The sequence below is a fragment of the Cydia pomonella genome, chromosome 23, assembly GCF_033807575.1.
Source record: "Cydia pomonella isolate Wapato2018A chromosome 23, ilCydPomo1, whole genome shotgun sequence".
Lineage (NCBI taxonomy): Eukaryota > Metazoa > Arthropoda > Insecta > Lepidoptera > Tortricidae > Cydia > Cydia pomonella.
In genome coordinates this window covers 8,388,631-8,411,528 of record NC_084725.1, presented here as the reverse complement: position 1 = coordinate 8,411,528, position 22,898 = coordinate 8,388,631, and the positions used below count along the sequence as shown (strand labels likewise).

General features: G+C 35.2%; 1 protein-coding gene across 1 annotated transcript in view; it reads left to right on the top strand.

The window, feature by feature from the left end:
* LOC133530592 (IQ motif and SEC7 domain-containing protein 1) overlaps positions 1–22,898 on the top strand; it is a 219,134-nt gene that overhangs the window by 168,977 nt on the left and 27,259 nt on the right. The window lies entirely within an intron of this gene.

Here is a 22,898-nt window from a genome sequence, read left to right as displayed (position 1 = left end):
AATGCGACAACGTAAAATGAATTTTATAGCTCATTTGCTTCAAGTTCTAATTTGATTGTCCTTGTAAAATAGTTAGAGTCTCGTTCGATTTTAGATTTTGTTGGTCAACGAATTGGGTATAAATTGGTTTATTTGGATACTGTGGAAGGCGGCGACGTCTCCGATCTCGCCAGTATTGTGTTGCCTGATTACATTTTAGTCAATTTCAAGTGCTAGACTTGAAGCGAGGTTGACAAAACATATATTTCCAGGTACGAGTAGCTGTCCGTTTATTTACAAACTCAGTCGGTTCCGCATTATGTCACTTGTTACATATTTAAGTGTTACATATATGCTAAATAACACTTTCGTCATAAAATTGCCTTAAGCAGCGTTTTTGACTCAAACGTGTGTCTTATTATCATTTCCTGGTTTCGATTTAAGACATTACAACTTGAATTTAACAGAAATGTCAATTCATGAAGATTTAGTAATTTAGAAGTCTTTAATAATCTAAAAAAAATTCGTTTTGTTTATCGCGTTTCGGACTTTTCAACGAAAGACGCTGGCATTCGTTTTTTATTATTATTATGAAACAATCTTTTGCGGAATCGTCAAACGTCAACTTTTGACAATCAGAGTTACCGCAAAACGTATTGAGCTGTACAGCGCCGTCTTGTTTAACTGTCAAATTCGAAGCACGAAATTGTCTTCGATTTTACGCATCTTAATCAATATATCTTTGCCTTAAGTTACCAATAGCTCTGTCTCGTGTTAGTAAACGTCCTCGATATCACTTGCCCTCTTAAATCATACTCGGTTAGTAATCCCTTAACTTTTCCTCTAAAGGTTTCTGGGTTTATTACCTAACCCTAACCTAACCTAACCAGTAAGGTCATGTGTTTCACCGCTTTTTGCTTGTGACTTGTAAATTTGAATACGCAATGTGGGTGAAGCCTTGATTAGTCGCGAAGGTCGGCCGCGGACCTTTCTGGTGCCTCAGCCTTTCGTATTGGTTAGTTATTAAACGGTGCTTGATCGAAATTACCGTGGATAATTCCTTTATGTGCTTAATCGTATCGAATAAGGTTGATTACTATCAGTATAAAGGTGCGTGTTTTGAAATATTTTGATTACTAGTATCCATTCAAGACAAGCGGAAAACATTTAACTACATTGTTTGTCCCTTCATGACACGATATACTTTTATACTAGAAACAACTACCGATAAGGAAACAGATTGACAATAACACGGTGTGACGTTGTAATTTCACTATTCATAATATCCTCTTACCATTTTGATAATAAGGCGTCGCTTTGACCGTTGTTATTCCAGTTAGTATTGAAAACGAAGAAGTCTATCGCAAAACGTTGAAAAATGTGTTTTAGTCGCAATTTCTATTATTTTTTATCTACTTACCATGTGCATTCCGCTGCATTGGGGTAATAAAAACTATGTGTCGATAAGCCGAGATGTCACGGCTGCCAGTTATTTTGTGATCGCGAACTGAAATGGTGATATGGGATACGTTGGTACGAGTTAGTGCGAATTGGTAAATATTATGAATCTATTACCTACCATTTTTTAAGTTATTTAGACAATAGTCAGACATCGCACCTAGTTACCTACCTACACATTTTAGCAATTTCGTTGCAATTGAGTTAAAGGTATAAGATTAGACAATATTCAACACCCATCTATCTAACTGATCTGTCTTAACTGATCATTGTTTACCTTTTTAGGGTTCCGTAGCCAAATGGCAAAAAACGGAACCCTTATAAATTCGTCATGTCCGTCTGTCTGTCCGATTATTCTTCTGTTACGAGGAATTTTACGCTAATATGCTACGACATTAACAGTAGCTTCGTAATTTAGTAGTTTTGTCGAGATTTCATCCGAGATTATTTTAAAATATACATTATATTTCGCCAAATCACTTTGGAAGTTATTATATTTATTTTTAAATATGTACGCCACATTTTTTTGATTCAATTAAATTAGTCAAGTTTTTAATCCCGATAATATAAAACGACGAATCGAGGAATATTTGGTTTAATCTCAGCCATTGTATTAAGCTGTGGGCTGACGCAGATTTATAACGCGCTGACATCTGACACGGCTGGGCGCATTCGCGACCTTGTGCGATACTTCCTCGTTTCATTTTGTCTGAGGCCGGTTTTTGGTTTTATTTTGCTCATTATTATTTAAAATAAAATGCTTTTTGTTGACAAAAAGTCGGGAGGAAATGAGATCGGCGACGATCGTGACATTTGGAAAAAACCTGGTAGACAAACTCCTCATTCGGTGATATACCGACATGTTTGCGAATGTAATAAAAACAAACGACATATACGCTACATATTATGTGGGAAAAAATCTAATTTATATACAAATACGATGAAAAAAACTCGGCTGCACATTATTATCGACATAAAGCTTTGGGTACCTTTATACATATATTATTATATTCATATTTAGACTTTATTTCTGATCATTTTAAAACGATCCCTTTCATCATTATATAAGTAGAATTTATTGCTAGAATCGCTTGATCCAAATCGTTAAAAACGGCAATTTTAAGAGTCATGATTTCTTAACAAAATTGTCCATCTTCACTATCGTCTTTTTATTATCATAATTAAATGCTCTCAATAATGTGCGTGACCATCAATAATCGCAATGACCGAAATGTATTAATTTGCTTACGTCACCGCCGTAATAACGCAATTTCTCAGCGTGACCTATTTGTTTCGTGACGTTTATTACTTTTATTACCGCCGTGATTCCCTGATTGCTAAATTACTAACCGGTGCTAACGAGGCACGTGAATTCGGAGAGATTTATACAAACAACGTCAATTGTTTTTATTTACATTTACACCGCCAATATTTTCTTGTTGACGCTTGTTTTTTATTGGACATCTGAGATTTACCTTTTTGATTCCATCACGCCGGAAAAACAGGATTTTGCAAATCCGGCTTGTGTGTCAGCGAACCAATTCAAGTATCTCGTTGTGATGAAATCGAAAGCGGAATTTAAGGTCGATGACGTTTGAGATATAAGCAACGTTTTGTTTTCACGATAAGGCTTTCATATCACAAATGTTAAAGATTTTACGTTAATATTACGTAGGTAGTATTAACAAAAGGTGATTCGTGATTAAACCACGCAGAGTTCTCCTGTTTTCAGTCAATAATTCGAATTAATCCTTATGTTTATTTTTGCTGTGTCAAGCAAATATTAGGTTTACGAGTCACAAAACAAAGTGCAAATTAAATTGACGGCCCATAAAAGTAATTCGCCCCATATTACGACCGCCGTTCGAGCTTGGAATATACGATCTGGTTTATGAGCCGAGAGTGGTTTTCTGTAACACTAGGAGCATTTACCACGTGTAGTACATTTCCTACTGTAATAAATACTGATTTATCGTCAGTATCATCACATTTTAGATGATAAACAGTGAAAATAACGTTCGTTGAAAAGTCGCGATCTTATTTGGAAAAACGTTTCCATATTATATATGATAGTAGATAGGTATATCGCATGGCATATGAGATTTGCATTTAAAATATTTACTTACCTTTTCTTACAATCACTTTCTCCAAGACTTTACAAGTCATTGCTATTTTATCTTCGTGATATTTGAGCGGATACGAAAAAACATTAATGTCAGCTACGGAAAATGTAATACAGATGTTAATATAAATTCCGTTTTAAAGCTCCGAAGCTCAGTTCTAATGTGTATAAAAGGCCTTCGAAGTTTAATTTGGTTCCAAAATACCGCATTCGCTTTTAAATTGCAATGTAACTTTGTTTTCTAGGGTCGGATGTTTGGAATTCTCAATTAGATTGTATCGTTGACGGATAAAATGTCGTCCATTTCTCAAATTGGTCTTCGCACAACTGTTCGTTCTTTTAAATGTTTTGACTCATTTCAGTTTTCATTACTTCATATCTTTCATTTATTTCTTTAGCGAGTTTTGAACTGTTCCCAATATTAAATTGTATTTCTCTTGAAATTCATTAATCATGTTTAAAAATGTAGACTTTAATTTTTGTATATACATCCTTCTTAAGCTCAGAAAGCTGATCTCCGGTTTGAAATGACATCGTCTACTTTTTTCTTAATGTACATTGTATAGTTGGGCGATTGTGATGTAAGCTTTATAATTTCTTGTACGGATTCACACTATTATAATAATTACAAAGATTGACAATTGTAATTATCACCATCGGAAAAACCCGCTAATGTTTTTGTTTCCGACACGATTACTGACTCTTAGTTTACTGTTGTTTGGATATCAGTTGTTGATAGGTATGGGTTTAAGTAATGTTTGGAAAATCAATTTGTAGCATTCTTTGAGTATTATCTTGTTTCGCCATATTGTTAAAAAAAAATAACAAGTCGGTTACTATTTAGTAAGTATATCTTATAAATCTCAACAAAAAAGCGAACTATTCGCCCTTGTCTTAAAATCATGTTCAAATAGCTTTAGAAAATACCAATCATAATAAGTAAATTTTAAAGTGCGCAAAACATACCTACAAATTATACCTACGTCCTTTATTTATCCGTATTTAGCCGTTCGTGTCTATTCGTTTGCGGCTATTAGGCAAGTACAAAATGCCGTTACATTAAATTACTCAATGCTTTTAATGGCCAAATAGATATTTGGTCATTTGTATCTATTCTCGTCAAGTTAGCAACAACGATTATTGCTAGTCGTTCAAAGTAACGATCTTGTCGTATTGTCGATAATTCTAGTTTTATCGATCAGTTCAATTATAACAAAATACGTCATATACATATGTATAACAACATACGCGATATTAGTTTTATGCATGTGCAAACTTTCATTCGACTACAAACTTGTTAGTACCAATTTCTTGCTGAGTAACGACAGTAAAATTTTAACAAGACGAGTCTACATGACTGGTAAATTATCAATAAATTTAATGAATAGAACCAATCTTTACAAATTAAATCCATTAACGAACATCTTTCTCTTACAACAGGAATTTGAGACTTGAACAAGTCGACTGACTTTGTGGTGATATTTACCAAGTGCTCGAACTCGGTAAATTTTAACGGAAGGGTGAAATGTGAAGGAGTAACTCAAAGTGTCATCGACAATTTAGACGACTATAATTCCCAAATGGATTCCATTGTCTAAAAGACGAGTTTCTTGGGACTATCAAGTTAAAGTATATTCAAAGTGGCGAAGTCAGAGTCGAAGTTAGTGTTAGTGGGAGACGGAGAGGGCGATGGATGTTGCTCCTGCTCTGGCATGAGAATTGGTGATCTTGGGGGAGCTATCATAGAAGCTGCCAAGCTGACGAGGACCTGGTTCTGCCAGAGGCCAGGCTACGGGTAAGTGGAGTTAAGGTGACCAGTCCCTAAATCATGTACAATTCACAAAACAAACTTATAACTAAATAAGTCATTACATTTTTATTTATCAACTGTTCCTCATCATCATTTAAGCCTCCTGTCGCCCACTGCTGAGCGTAGACCTCTCTTTGTATACGCCACTTATCCCGGTCCTGGGCTAGAGCCATCCAGATCAACGGTTAAGTTCCGAGAAGTTTTACGTATTAAGCATAGCTGTGAGGTCCATTTAACTGACGTAAAATATGTGTCTAACCGTGTGTCTTTGAGGATTATTCGTCAAGGCCAACTAGACCAAACGTGATGAGCCATCCTCACCTTTGCAGTTACTTCAACATATGTTTGTGTACACACTTAAATAACTTATCATACCCAACATAAATATAATCATGATCACGTGTACACTTTCAAGGTTAATAACGCATTGATATTTATTGCCCGGAACTTGTTGCTAAGATTCACATTCACAAGTTATACTCGTAGTTGCAGTTTTTATAAATACTTTAATGTAAAGTATAAATTATCTCTTTTGTTTTGTCCTTAGATCACAGTTTTGTGTTGCTTTATGGATTTGTTAATGATAGATTATGATATAGTGACTCGGCTCACAGACACACCTTTCTACTTAATATTTTTTTTACAGTATACGAAGTATTCATTATGACTGTTATTAATTATATCTTCTATGTAATAGGTATATATTAGCTAATAAATATTGAACAATATTGTATTTTGACGACCGGTTTGGCCTAGTGGGTAGTGATCCTGCCTACGAAGCTGATGGTCCCGGGTACTGTGGGACTTAGTCAATTTGTGTAATAATGTCCTAATGTCCTATAATATTTATTTAAATTTACTACTAAATGTATTTAATTACAGCACATACGTAGAAACTCTAAAAGTTCGTTAATAGTAAATACAACAATGGAGTTTCTACCTCGGACTAGCCTTTTCCGAGAAAGTCCAATTCTGAGCAGAAAATTTTAAGATTAAGCTGTTGTCGTAACAGTTAAGAATGTTGTAGAAACAATTCTAGTAGTAAAACATTAACGTTTAAATTTCGCTAAGTTTGATAGCTTGGGAAATAAGTTTATATTTTAAAGTTAGATGCAACTTCTAACTGTACTGTGGAGTCTACTTCTAGAACGGTATTAGATTAGAAAAATATTATTAATGTGGCTGTTCTTGCAGGAATAATATGAATTAGTCTAATATCGGCTATCTTGAATAGCCCTCTTAAGATTATAAAAAAATACAATCCCATATAGAGATAGTTACTTACCTGCATACTGAAATTAGTATCAGATAATGAAATAATTCATTCTTTAAAATTGTATACGCCCCTTGGTTCCATGCAGGGACCGTCATCCCCTTCCCAGAAAAAAGCCTTTACTGGCTTTCCCTTTAAATGGCTTACCCGTTCATTTGACTTAGCTCTAAGAAGGGATTTCCCTTTCATAGATAACGCTAAAATGAATTCCCTTCCTAATTCAAAAAATTATGACACCTGTACTATCAACGCGCTAGACACCTAGTCCTTCTCTTCAAGCATAAATAAGCAATGTATGATTCTATTTTTACAAAGAGAAAATTGAAAATGGCATAAGTGTTATATTTTATAATCGATACTCCTTCAAGGGGTTAGCGATTAGGAACGGGTATCAGCTTAGCCGTATTATGAAGCGCTTAAAAAACCAAATGAAAGGGTTTTAGTAAGCAACGGCTTTGGTTAGCAAAGCCTTATGAAATACCCATTCAAAAACCCTCGAAGGGGATTCCGGACCGGTCCTTGATGTTGTAACGTAGAAATAGAACATTGATAGAGCCTTTTAACGTCTAGGCTAGGTTTTACAAAAGCAATAAAAATCTCAGACAGCTCTGTTTGCTTAAGGAAATCTCACAACTAATGAGTTATGTCACGGTGGGACGATTCCACTGATTGCCACCTAGCGCAAAATAAACTTTATAGTTGCGGAAGATATGAAACTTACTTATAAGGAAAAGACTGAAAAGAGCGAAAGAAAAGTACTAAGTACAACTTTTTGCGCTTCGTAAGTTAAGAAATTGAGTTTAGTTAGTTTTGATTAGTCTACCAAGAGTTAATCTACTTTAAGAAAAGCACCGTACTACTAAGTATAGCAGTATAGCATTGGTTTTCCCTCTCTGCCATTTCTGTTCTGGGGTTTTATTTTTTTAGTATTTTTTTTTTAATGTATTACAGTCAGTAGGATATACTTACTTTTTTATTACAGTTGAAGGTTTAGCAGCGCTACGTATTTTATGTTATGAAATTGACCGAGCGAAGCGAAGATCTTCGTTTCAGTTTTAGAAAAAATGGTTCCGGCTGTCCAGCTGTTCTCCTGTAGCATATTTAAACTGGGGGCTTAGTCGAGGGTGGGCAATGGTCGTATTTTACACTGATTCTTGTTAAGTTTTGTTAGCAGGTTCGATAATTGGGTACCTATTATTTGCCTTTTGGAAATTTGACATAATGGTAGAGCCATTCCTCGAGTCCTCGAAGTACAGCTATATATAAGTTCAGTTTAAACTAATATTTAAGTATTAAACATATTGAATTTACCACGAGTAAACGTTTCCTAATACGTCAATATCCGAATCCGATGCCTTATCGAACCACCGCACCGTGTGCCTAGCTCTAACATAAATCCTCCGTTAGATATTCTGCAATTCATGCCCCAGTAAATCTATCTAGATTTCAATTTGCCAACAAATATCCCAGTAGTTTCCAAATCGACAAAGATCAGGCTGAAAATCAGCGCTTCCAAGCTGTACGACTAAAACCTACTCGTCGAATTCAAAACAAGAGGTTAGCTGGAAGAGTACCCTTATAGGGATAAGTTCTCTTTTATACTTTCAATTCTATATCCTTGTACCATATAATAAAGCCTTCATTACTGACTTCCTCACTTACTCAAACCTTTTACTTTTGTTAGTTTATTTAGTTCAAAACTTGCAGTCGAAATTGGACTAGATGCGATCGGCCTGGTGTGGTGATAAATACACAATATAGGGACCCTGTATTGAAGCAACGCAGCCTCGTATTATATAAAAGAGACAGCGATAAAAGCTCCTGTATCTTATGTTCTTCTTTTTTTGTCGTATCCTCATGACTGAGGAAGGCGACGCCTGTGCTGGACACTACACCAATGCTCTCCAACCGCTCTATCTTGGGCTTATTAGTGCATATTTTTTTTTTTATTTTTTTTTATTCCGCCTTTATATATTTATAGTTTATATTATATTAGCCTTAATGTGTCTTTAGTTTCCGCTTTGGGCTTTATTATGCCTGCCCAACGCGTCCATCTCTGTGCTTTCTTGTCTTCTTATGTAACTTACTATTTCTTCGACCTCTTCTTAGACCGTTAGGAAAGTTTGTCCACGAAACACAAATATAAAAAAGGCTTAAAAAGCTCGTTCGTTTACGTTCGAAGGTTGTAGCGAGACGGCTGGACATCGGCCAAGGTCTTGTGGTACATTTTATTATGATGAGTTTTGGCTGCCATTTCAAAGGGACGGCACTGAAAGATAGGTTTGCAAAACAGTAACCAAATATTTTGTTACTACTTACACAAAGATTGGAACTTGCGAACTACACGTTACACCAGCCAACATATCGGTTTGTCACAACACATCAGTTTTAGGATATAGATTTTTTTTTTTCTGTATTACTTATGTTCAGTTAAATTGAATTACTCAATCTAATAGAGGGATCCAATTTGTCAGGTAATTTGGAGTTGATGGTGAGATCAACTTTTTAATTATGCCAACCTAGGGATTTTGACAAAAAGTAACTATCAATTAATTTTAAATCAAAATACACAAAATAACTATATGGACTAATTTGATTTCATGTTTTTGCGAATTGCTTTGAATGATTTAAATCAAAGGTACGTAATACATTTATTGATGATATGATAACATGTAATGTATACGTACTTATATTTGAATAGGGTTATATTTTTAATCAAGCGTAGTTAATTTATGCACATTATTTAAATATATGCTTCACTATGTTAGGCTATTAATTTCCTACTAAAACCATTTGTTTAAATAAACGTCAAATGTTATGATTCAAAATTTAAATTAGGCAAACAATTTGCAGAAAAAATATGTACAAGTATAGGGAACTTTTTGAGATATTTTACAATATATTTGGAACTTTATCTGCATAGCAACAAGGATTTTTATTCCCTGTGCGCCGACACCGTTATTACGCAGTAGAAAGAGCAAATAATGAGAGCAACCTAGTTTTTTTTAAACTGGCTATCCCTGTCCCCCGAGGGTAGGGTTGATACGTTTTCAGGATATCACGTTCGTTATAATTGTTAGATATTTGATGTGCCTTATTTATCAAAAGTGTACTTTAATAAAAAGACACGTCAAAATCGCTTACCTTATATCTAATGCAAAAAAAAAACGAATATTTACTTTAAATAACGTTTTTAATTAGCCTTGCTTCTCGAGCAGTTTCATATGCATAATTATTAGACCGCAGTTAGACTTCTACGCAGTTTATTGTAGTAGGGCTCTGTCTTCAACCAACTTTAACCTGATGTTGTCTCATACATTTGTCGTCGGAAAAATTACACCTTTTTCAAAAATTGGACTTAAGGTATTCTAAAGATGTTTGAAGAAATATGCTTTTCCTTAAGTCGAACTCGTTATCATGATTTTCCTTTAAGTATCAAAACTTTTTGGCATCTTCAAAGCCACTTCTGTAGATGTATGTCTGTAAGTATGTGATATTTTACTTGAGAGATTATTTTCTAGAAGCTGTCTTTGTTATTATGTCAATAGCCGAAGTCTGAAGTATTTTACAAGCTTTTATTTAACTCGCAATATGTATCTATATTTGCACGAGTCAAATTTTGTGAGTTAAATTTGACCCGATTTTCGACTCCCAGTTGAAAATTTGCATTAATATGTACTTAAGTTGGGTGATAATGCATAGGAGGATTGATAGGTGGCCATAGGAATTCAGTGATAAAATAACGCAACCTTATTGTGTTTGGGGTTTTTAGAATTGTCTCGAGGAGTATTAGTTGCCTGTGGAAAGAAAAATTCAGTAAGCGATAAAAGTTTGTACCAAAAATGAGATTTTTGCCAAAAACTTATTATTCTTGTAATCGATAAAAAAAACAGTTTTTTTTTTAAACTAAGATATGCGCGGATTTGTCGTAGTTCATCTCACTATTTTACTTCTACATCACTACTACTTACGATTCTATGCATGCATTTCAAGTCGCTGATGCTCAATACTGACGGATAAATAATGCTTACCAAAAACATTTTTTCATAGCCCTGAGCCCACTTTAATAACCGTCTATCTTTTACTAAAACTGGGTCGGTCCTGCAACGAGCGGTGCATTCAAGCGTATTAATCAAGTCTGTGCAGCTGAATGGTGGGGGGCTTGTGGGGGGGATGTCGCGCTCCATTTGACAAATAAACCCCTACTCATCATAAGTGCGCCCCAGGGGATTGTTGCTTGGGGTATAAGGCGTTGTTTTACTGGTTTCCAAGCTTTATATCCAATATACCTAATTTACTAGCATATTAAAATAAAGTTGTATTTTTTATGGCTCTGCTGTTGAGAAAAATTTCCATAAATTAGATCGGCGATAAATTCTTTGTAACTGTCGAACCCTGCTCACCAAATTTCACGACAATCGGTTGAGAAATGCGACCTATAGAAAAAAACAACAGCTTGACACTGGACAGCCCGAAATACGAAATAGTGTTCTTCCAAGCTGATAGAGATATAAGAGATTTATAATTACGGTTAATTAGGATATGATTGTTTATATTATCTTTGGTTTACTCTTTATTTCCTGGCATAGAGAATTAGGTATCGCATGTTTCCTGGTTAATAATCTGATTGTACTTTCAAATTGCTTTATTGTGTTATTTTAACCTTTGGTTTTTATCTTTTATCAAAGCGTATTTGTCACGAGTTTCTTCGGGTATGTGTTTAAAATACATATCTGAAATACTTTTTTTACTTTTTTTTAGTGTATGAGAGGACCCTAAACAAACCAATCGTAAAGCCTCCACCGATACTCGATTTTCGTCTGTATCCTACTGACGATTGAGTATCAAATTTTGTCTGACTGGCAAAGAGTCAAGACTTGATCGGGGCCATGTTCTATGTTCTACGTGTAGGACACCGATCGTCAACGTTCTTAAACACAAAGTAAACCAAATCAGCTCCGCTAGACGCCATCACATCTTAATCTAATCTCCTGCGAAACTCAAACTATGACCATCAATTACAACAATCACCGTCTATAGCTTCCCAAAGCATCTACAGCAGCGTGCGAAGGTCGAGAAATATCATCGTTAATGATGGAACTAACATGTCGAGCGAATTTCGGCCAATAGTTACCAGAGTGGCCTTTTTGAAATATTTTAAATACATATTTTGGTATACTGTTTCTTAAGAGTTCCTGTTTCACAGTTCTCCTAAACCTCGATTAAATTTATACTTCCGGCCACTCCGGCTGCATCTCGTTCGTGATGTAGGTCAGGCCAATACCGAAAAATGGAGTTGAGGAGTCTATTCCTCACTGGTCGTTGCTCAACGCTGGCATGCTGCCAGGGTTTGGAGTAATAGGACTCTTTATTAGAGCAGATTAAAAGTGAGTGCATGTTAACTTTTGTATCCTGTGACATAATATTACTGTTGCTCTCATAGATTATTAGGTTTTGTGTTGAATTTAGAGATAGCGGAAGTTAAAATTAGGAGTAAGCTTTCTTAGTTCCATTATTTCATGTCAATTGTTGTTGGTTCTGCCAACCACAACGTGTTAAAATTTTGATTTTAAGGTCTACTTTCATTAGTACTTTACCTACACAACAATTTTGAGGGCTATAGATAGGGTGTAAAATGTTGTACGATACTCGTACTGGTGCGAATAGGTATGTAATTCGCATTTCGTGTCGATTTAAAAAAACGCGCGATCGTGTTTAATTTATCGCCACGCTTTGCGAATTTCCTACTTTTCGCACTTATCTTGTAATGTATTCATATTATTGGGCCAACAATCTAGATTCAGGTTCGTAAATTTCCTTTATTATTCTTAGATCACTCCATTTTCTCGACCTCGCGATAATTGTATCGGCATGTTTACTTCACCTGAATAGGGGCGCACTTTGATAAATTCTCGGAAGCTGAATTTTTCAGACCTCGTTTTCCTAATGACGTCAACACGCACGTAACGATCGCTCAAAACTAACAGTCGTATCTCAATTTTGAACCTTGTTCGACTTTATAGCTTATCGCATGAGAACAAGGTTGATATTTAAATACGTTTTTAAATACAGATATGGTTTTGTTAAGGTAGGCTGGTTTTTCGAGCGTGTATGAAAGATAAACGGTGCGGCAGAAGAGCCTTAATAATGGATTGATCATTTAGCGTGGTCTGGGGGATTTTAAGAAAACGGGCTTTGTTATCTAACAATACATGACAGTTATTTACCTGTGTGTGTATTTAAATACGCCTAAAATATAAGACAGTAATTCTACATAGTTAAGTTTCGACTCGGAATACTCAAAGCACTAACTAATTTTTCGAATTCGAGTAGGTACCTAACTAAAGGGAATAATTAAGGTAAGGTAGGTAAGGTAAAACTTATTGAAAGCTGAATATAAATCCAGATGATATGTGATAATGTATTTTTAATTTAGTTATTCCATTTTAGACAGTTTTGGCAGTTATAAAGCTTGTTTTTTATCACAGTATAAAAGTTAAAGTAAAAGTACCTAAGAGTATAACGGACAAAGATTGCATGCAATAAAGGCTTGCTTCAAAGTACATGTTCCATTTCACTTTTCAATTTCAAGTTTGCACGAGCTGCTAAACAGAACCTTCTTAAACATTAATTACTATTTGCTGGGAAACACTTTCAGCATGTAGTTAAAGTTTTTAATTAACTACGAAATGCCGAGTGCAGAGCGTTTGGTCAACATGTATGAAGTTTTACGTGAACTCATTCAACTTCGTAGAGACAGGACCTACATTTGGTTGCTGTTGAAACTAAGTTTGATGAGACAAATATTGTTTGGACGTAACGTCACAAGCACGAATGCTTCCATCATGCAATATTTATTCGAGGTTTGCTCGAACTGATTATCCCTTGTATTTAAGTTTTACAAGCTTTTATTTAACTCGCTGTTAGTTAGTGTGGGTCAAATCTTGCAAGCAAAATTTGACCCAGTTCCCGATTTTCGATTGAGCTGATCGCATACATATGTAAATCGGATGACAATGCAATATTGTGATGACATGGAGCTGATCTAACGATGCAGACAGGAGGTGGCCATGGGAACTCTGTGATAAAATAACGCAAAGTAATTGTGTTTGCGGTTTAAGTATACAATTGTCTCGATCAGTATTAGTTCCCCCCGCCTTAAGATCATAGAAATAGGATAGTATAGAACGACTGTCAAACTTCAAAAGTGTGACCAAAAATGAAATGCAAGTGTGTGCGTAAATTGTCTATGTGCGAACAAAAATAGTGATGTCATGTTACAACATATTAATAATCTATCGATGTTTAACTGCTTTATCGACTACTTTTTCAAAAGTGTTTGTTTTTATAAAAAATGTAATAGGTATGAGTATTATTACTACTATTAGACCTTATTAGCGCCTTTAGTACCTTTAATTTTCTTTTACAGCGGACGCATAGTAAATAACAATACTGATAGTGATAACCGAGGCTACAGTTACAGTCGTTACAGTCAGCATCAAAATGGTCAAATATATAGGTACACATGTGTCACAATGGTCAAATATATAGTTACTTATTTTACAGTACATATGGAGCTACTTTACCGCACTAGTGCGATAATTAGCACATTACGTAACTATATCGAACATTTTAAGGGCCATATGTATTGTAATACATTTAATTTTAATTTAATTTAATTCGAAACTCGTGTCGACATAAAATCGTATCGCCACTCATTGCGATTTTTTATTTTTCTCACCTGGTTTGGTATTCTGGGACGTTTACTTACTTACTACTTACTCCGTTGGCTCAGCGACCCAAAATGAGACTTGGCCTCCGACACAAGACAGCGCCACTTTTCTCGGTCCTGTGCGACCTCTCGCCAATTGTCGACTCGAAGCTCGCGCAGATCCGCCTCCACCAACCAAAGAAAATTTGAATTTCGCGCCTTTTCCGCCTGACAAGTTGGGTTGGGTGTGTATACGCTGTCTTGTGTTTCCTTGTGTTGGCGGCAAAGCCGTGGAAAAGTGGTTAAAATGTAAGTACTAATGTGTTGGAAAGTGAAGTTTAAATTTATCGCTGAACATGTGCACCTTCAAAAAAGGTATTATAACAATCGTTATTATTTTAAGTCGGTTATAAAGGTAATATCTTAATGATGTCTTGTGAACAACTAATTCCATACCTACTAATATACCGACAAGTTATCGATACAGTCATATGAACATTTTGTCAAGCCCTAGCGTAAAGTAACAGTTTAGGTTTTTACACAAAATATTCTAAATTATTGACTAATATCATGAAATATTAACACATAATTGAAGAAAAACTTATAACGAACTGTATAAATTGGCTTTTTACACTTTTTATGCTGTTAATTTGATAAAATATCGTTACGAAAATTTCGCTACGATTATCATAATTACCTGTGAAATGAGTATTTCCCTGGGTTTTTTGGCCCTGAAACACAACAATCCGGCACACAACATGACACCATCTTCACTAAATTACTTAATATTTATTTTTGATTTTGATTCTCGTATATTTTTAACGTTAAAAAATACGGCAATATGATTTTGGCCGCCTCGGCCGCCTTCGAATTCAAAAAATGGTTACGTTTTCTCATATGTAGTCTGCCTCTTTCACACTCGTGGCTTGTTCATATACGTGATTGCTTCCCTTTCGGACACTTCATCTGTCTGTCAAGCGAAGCGTATGACAAGTCTCTGCTTAAGATATAAAAAGATAAACGTCAGTAGGTTTGTCATCAAAATGTCATCAAGCCAACAGGGATCAGTTGTATCATCGCCTGTAAAAATAAAATTATGTAATGCGTATATAAATAATATAGTGTGCGATCTCCGTGTTATTTTGGTAGAATTATTTTTTATTCTGCTTGAAATTGTTTTCATATTATAACATCGAATGAGATAATTCTTGGCTTATTTGTCCACTGTCATGCACATCATCATCATCATCATCATCAGCAGTCTCCAGTCGCCCACTGCTGAGCATAGGCTTCTCTTCGTGTACACCACTTATCCCGGTCCTGGGCTAGTCGCATCCAGAAGTTTACCGCGATTTTTCGAATGTCCATCCACCCAACGAGCCAACGGACGCCAGGCGCTTCTTTCATCCGAAAGCGGCCATATCTGTCAACATTTTGGTCCACCTGCCATCACAACAATTCCATTTTAGCAGTCATGCACATAATTAATTATATTAATTAATTGTTATTTGAAAGATTTTGTAAAACTTTCTAAAACACATTATGTGCCAGTTTGCGTTTGCTATGAAAATTATAAATAGTCATAGATGTGATGTTTTCAACATACTACAATTTTAATCGATTTTTCTCTCACCGTTACCACAAACTAATCAGACAGATTCTAGCTACGACCGCAAAGATATTGATGATCTCGAAGGTCGAAAGCAAATGACAGTTTTGAGTTCCCAATTTTATGAGCGTTGAAAGTTTCGTTTTGGGAAACCGAAGTGTGATTGGAAACGGAAGATGGATATTACTTGGGGAAGTTCCTATATTATCTTTAGTTAAGAGTTCCTCTTTAAAATACTTTTAAGGTAAAATTTAGTAGCCGTTGTTTCATTAATTGTAATTAAATTATCCTTTAATACTGTTTGTGAGGTACCCCTAAAACTTCGTAAAACTTAACCGGTTTTAAGTCTAGTTTAGGCAACATCGCTATTGTTGATAACAATGATAACGTGATACTCATTAAAATGGAGAAAAAAAGGAGAGGTCTATGCCAAGCAGTGGGACTGGACACCAAAATCACTAAATTTAAGAAATACTTAGGTACCTACTAGATAAGTAGACACTCAATTTTAAGCTAATTTTATGTAAAATAAACAATTACTTGTTAAGGTGTAAGAGGTTTGGTTTGGTTTGGAGGTTTTCACCTTAACAGCAAGTGTTCAGATATTTTTAGCACCTTCATCGCTTCCAACTCCCAACACTAATATTGTTTCTAAAGGCCAGTTTTTCTTAATTTGGTTCCCTAATGAGATGTAATTTGAAAAACTTAAATAAATGATTTACAATTCAGCCTATTGTTGCCCCAGTTTGAAAACTTTGAGCGTGTTTAAAATTCAAATTAAATATTACGTACCCAGTAAAACAAAAGCTGGAAATGTAACACGTTAATTATGGTTTCGATAATATTGCAGTTTTGGCTTGTTATGTACAACTTTGCTAACGAACCGCAATAGTTTTCAGGCCGTGTATATTCCTATTGCGCAAACGCATGGAATTCGAGTCGACGCCAATTTAACTTGACCTCGAGATGCGTAACAATTACGTAATCAGAGAACTCCCATATACTGGTTGCTTTTAGTTGTTGACTCGTGCTTGTGTTTGTGAGTTGGACACTCTGAAACAATATGTAGTATGAAATATGCAGAGCTCGTTTGGTAACGCTGGACTTAATGGGGTTGTTAGTTAAGTGATAATACGAATGCTATTTGCATACATCAATAAAGGAAATAAATCAGAGAATATAATAGGTAACTGAAAGTTGATGACAGTCTACTCTACCACTAAAAATATTTTAGGTTAGGCAATCCTGCAAAGATCTACTGAAAAGTTTCAACCTTGACATATTTACAATTTTTTCAAAGATCTTATACCTACTTTGACTTATAAAGACTGTTGAATGTGCAACTCTAATCAATATATGCTATGTGGCGTGGGAGTTGCACTGAAATGGAAGCTCGAAAATACTATTCGGCATTACCGACAACCCTCTAAATGTGCATCGTGGGTGTTACTCGCATGTGACGATGCAATACCGTCGCCGACAAACTGCTCTAATAGTCTAGATGGCGTTCCAATAGAAGGCTCCAGAGAACCAATATATGTGCGGTCTGTGACTAATCATAGTTTGTACGGATTTCGAGGTCAAGTAAGGTTGGTTTCCCGGAAACTCGTACTCCTATCGTGTGCACTCGCGCTATCAATGAGAATTAACGGCCAGGCTGTGTTTCACATTGCCTAAAGAGCGCAGTTGAGACAAATTATCAGGCAGCCAGTGTAAAGCGCTTTACATACCTTACTTAATACACTAACTGACGACAGGACCCAGCAATACGTAGAAATGAGATATCTTAATAATCTCTATCGTGTCTAACTTATAGCTGCATCCCTGTCGTCGGTTAATGAATTAAGTAAGGTGTCTGAAGTGCTTCAGAAAACTCGAGGGCAGCGTGTACGAAGCCCGATACGCTCTTTAATTGGTAAAATATCCCACATTAACATTCACAAATACAAATACAACTGTTTATTTCTTAGAATACAGTACAAAGATGGTCGAATTACAATAAGTGCATCACAATAAGTGCTATCAGCTGCATCCTAGACCACTTTGGACGAACATCACGTGTTTAACTCAAATTGGTCATCACGCGTGATAATATTTAAATGTTACGATCGACCAAGTGGGACCTTTTACTAAATTTAAAGTATCTGTGATGCTTAAATTGAGCTTTTTACTCGTTAGGCGCTTGGAATCATCTGCATTTACATGCCGAATCCACTTTACAAACACCACTTGGAAAGTTTTAGAACTAGTTGTCTCTGAATTGTTTCATTGCATTTGCCCAGTTGCAGTGTTTATCTTATTCTCGTTCTCTAATCGTTCTCTCGGGTAAATTAACGGGTTCCCAACAGTGGCTACAAATGTGTAGTTATATTCAGCAATTGATTATACTCAATAAAATTGGTATTGTTTTCAATAAGATTTGAAAGATTTTACAAAATTTTAACTATAAGAGTAGGAAGATACTATGTATTGAAGAGATTATCAACCTGTACAAAAACTACTGGGTATATGCAAGGATCTGAGAAAGAAGGGATATACATATTGTTCATAGAAAAAACATAAATATCACAGAGAAAAAAACATATGTTTATACTTTATCTTATTAAGATATGAAACACTACGAATAAACATAATTAGAACAATATTATGATCATTGGCATTTTTTTGGGATCGATAAGCAAAAAATTCGATAAAACATTATATTCTATCGCTATGACATTAATATTTTGCTATGCCTATTCCGCTCTCTGATAATTACTATATAACATATGGAGGAAGGGAAATACAAAATCGCTCATAACATTTGTTATGCAAATATATTGTGAAGAGCGATGTCGTAAGATAAAACTTTTTCATATTATAATCTCTGGTAAAAAGCCAAAAGAATCGATATTCGGGCAAGTCTGATTCCCTTGACGTTAAAATAAATATAAAATACTTGGAACACCCCACGACGTTTGATATACTTATTGAAGGTTGTTTGATGACAGAAAAAATGTTTATTTACCAGCCTTCCCCTCGGAAATATGACTGTAATTTACAAATAATATTTATTAATATTTACCTATACTCATTTTATACACCGCTTGTCCTGTAATTTTTTCTTATATGTTATTTTTAGAAGTCTAGATATAAGGACCAGAACTTTTATTTGAATGGTCATCGAATGTTTACGAATTGTATTTGTTTTATGTCAAAATGAATATCGCATTAGATTTCACCAAACAGAAGTTTTGACCCGAAGGATGTCAAGCTTTGGCGGTTCCGTGGCCGGCTCCAGATTCTGCGGGTTTGAATAATGCATCACAACCATAATGTGTTTATTCGTTTTAAGTTATATTTTGTCATATGTGACCACTAGTTGTCGAAAATATTTTTTTTTTATTTCATATCATTGCACTATCGCCACTAAAACTTTTATAACACGCAGTCTAAAGTCAACATTTCTAATGCCTATTAGAAACATACAGATTTCTAAAGATACCTATCACAATAATCAGTCTTTTCCACCTGCTTTCTAACCTAAACAGCACAGATCGTGACAACCGTCTCGTCTCCGAGTATTTTCTAGCTGCTAACAGGATACCCACGATTTTCATTGTTTACTTTACGTTTGCGTTTCTGTTTGACTTGGTGTTGATTAGAGCATTTTGAGAGAAATTTTTATTCATTTTTCCAGTGTTGAGTTGAAAGGATTCTATTTTTGTTTTGGTCATAACGTTAAAGCCATTCGAGTATTCAATCGGGCCTAATTGGTTGGTATAACAATTTATTTTAACGATAGCAGTTCTCATCTCGCACCGAATGTGTTCTGGGCACCAAATATTTGTATCGTTGTGGCTTTCAATTTTTTAAGTTATAAAATACTCATATTATACCTATAATCTTCATTGTTTGTTTTGGATTCCGATGATTCCATTTGTAAAATGTAAGATCCTTTTCGAGTAGCATACATAAATTTGCCAATAATCATTGTTCCGAATGCGAATTAGTTAATTACTAGTGGCTCAACAAAAACTCCATTATAACTATCAAAGCTACTCACAAAAATCATGGAGAATCGGTCGAGAAGTGCGACCTGAAGAGGATAACTAACAGCCAGCTGTTAGTTATCCTCTTCCGGTCAGACAGACATCCGAAAGAATTTTTGGTCCAACCGAGACGATTCGAGCTCGCTGGGGCAATAATGATCATGTTTACTAAATATAGATACATAAATCATCACCTATCACTATACTCCAATGTCCAAGCATTCCCAGAAGTAGAAATTGCCCTAGTAATCTCGTACGGTATCCAGTCATCGACTATTATAACACGTCGGTCACGCTCGGCTCGCTCGAGCGCCCACTGTCAAGGTACGCTGCGCTGGCGCATGTCAGGCCTAAAAAGATGTAAGCGACGCGATTTACATATTGGGATATGATCTTATGCGGATGTTGTGACAGTAATCAGCGTTTTGAATATGGACGGTGGTAATAAGAAATGAATTAAAGCAGGGATTGATGGTAGAGTAGTTTATTGAGAAGTACTTAATACTATAGGTATTTACTAAACAGTTCTGATAATCTTATAAGTTCAGCTTCACATAATAATAATATGTAAGGTAATGATGAAGTAACATAACGATTTTTGTTCCTCTTAACTTGGGTGGTCGTTTCATTCTGTTGGCACCATTCCGAGTTTCCAAGTATGACAGTTGGAAAGATTGTTATTTTTGATTGGACACAACTATGTTGTATTAGATGATATGAATGTTGTAGCGTAACGATAAACCAGGAATATACATAATAAATTCCCGTAGTAAAGACACAGCAGTTACATGAAGTTAAAATAAATTGTTAATTTTTTTTATTTTTTTTATTTCACGTTTATAAACTAAAACGGGATTTATCGCGTAACCCTAAAACTTAAAATTATCATCGACTGTCTCCAAACTCAGATACAAAATTTGTTATTTTCGTATTTCAGAGTTAAACATATGTTGATTTAAGTTAGTTGTATAACTACTTAAATTTATCCTCTGTTTTGTTACGTTTGTTACCAACAATGACCGTCCTCTCTGAACAAGTCTCACCAACAAAAGGTTGATCTCGAGAAGCACAAAAAGCACACAATTGACAGATGGCGAGTCAACGCCGTCTCGTTAGACATTGATGAGATAATTTCCGCTCTGTGCTTAGCTTTCTATCCTTACACGAGGGACATGTTTAAATTTTTCCACTGAGATGTGTCTTTGTGTTATAAGGGCAGTACTGTGCTTGGAGCAAAAGAAATTTGATAAGATTTACGTTCAAGAAGAAAATAAAGATCCTAGAATGGTAATTGGAAATGTTAGAGCTATAGCGCCTGTTTTGCCAACATGAACATACGTACCTACCTGTGTATTTTTTACTTCTTTAGGTACATATTAGGTTAACTTTATGCAACACACCTATCATTATAACAAATCTACCAAATAAGTAAAATGTGATGCACAGATTATTCATTAGTTTTAGTAGACACTGCCACATTCAGTTACTTTGTCCATAAAATATGTATCTATCAGTTTCAACACGTTAGAGTTTACATTTTCATCAACTTTATCTCCATGTCAACTTCACCTACATTTCCCAACTTTAAAATTATCTCGTTGTAAGTTGCCGAAGAGGTCGTAAGCCTCGACGGCGACTAAATAGGTCGCGGAATTTCTCGACATTCGGGTAAGTAGGACTTAATGCCGACAGCACTTTCTTCACGCTTTTAGCTTAGTGTTGACTGGTATTTCGAAGTTTAGAGTGCAGTAGCTTTTGGCATGAGCTTATCAAAACAAACGGAGTGTATTGTTTGTGTTCTACGGTTAACTGTTATCATGAAACAAATCAAAATTTCAACTTTTATTATTAATACTCATAAGTTTCAAATCGCAATGAGTTTTTAGGCACTCATTGTCCACCTTTCTTAAGTTGTATTAAGTTATCACTAGATACTCTGTTAAAAAGACCGTTTCGTTCTTTCACGTAACAATTTAGCAAATGTTGGCGTTTAGCAATGTAAATGTGTAATTGTCTACAACCGTGAACACATACGTTTTGGCATGAAATATATATGCTGTTGTACATCTAAGAAGTCAAAACACTTGTCCAGCCTTTCTCTTGTTATAATTATAACAAATAGCTTGTCCGACCAACTGGTCGGTACCCACGTTACAGTAATTTTGACACGCTCTGTTGACCCCCCAGAGTATGTGGAATTATCATATTAGTACTGTTAAGCGCTTTATGGTCTTACGATACGGTCTTTGAGTTCTCGAAAATGCCCTTAACAGTAACCATGAAAAGCACCGATCCCAGAATGGAACCTTAAAGGACTCCTTATAAACAACATATTATCAACGTATACGGTATACCACGAATTCTACTTAACTAATGAGGTCGCTCCGTCCTAATCTGATCAAATGCTAGAGACTGGGATGGCGACTTAAAATCAGGAAAAGCATTTGTTTGCTTCTTACAAAAGTGTCCCAGAATTCCCTTAACTGAGCAAACATTTAATTAAGATAATGAAAAAAACGCCTTGAGAATAACGCTTGAAAGTGAGTTGGGGTTATAATACTCTCCATAAAATTTATATAGAACGTTGGGGATGTTTAAATTCTTGGCGTGTGAACGGAACCATGAATATGCCAGAAATATTTGCTAAATTTGAGATGAGTAACTTTTACATTTTCTATTCGCCTGGCTAAATCGTTTGCAAAATATAATATTCCACATGCATATTATTATTAGTGCACGGTTTATTAACTCTTTTGAAAATAACTTATATATTATATTTACACCATAACTCGCGATTATTACGGTATTATTACGTTATTCATTTGAATGATTAATTGCGACATCATTATTGAAATATTTAACAGAATTTCATAGTTGAGGCTTTGCAAATATGTAAATTTTATTT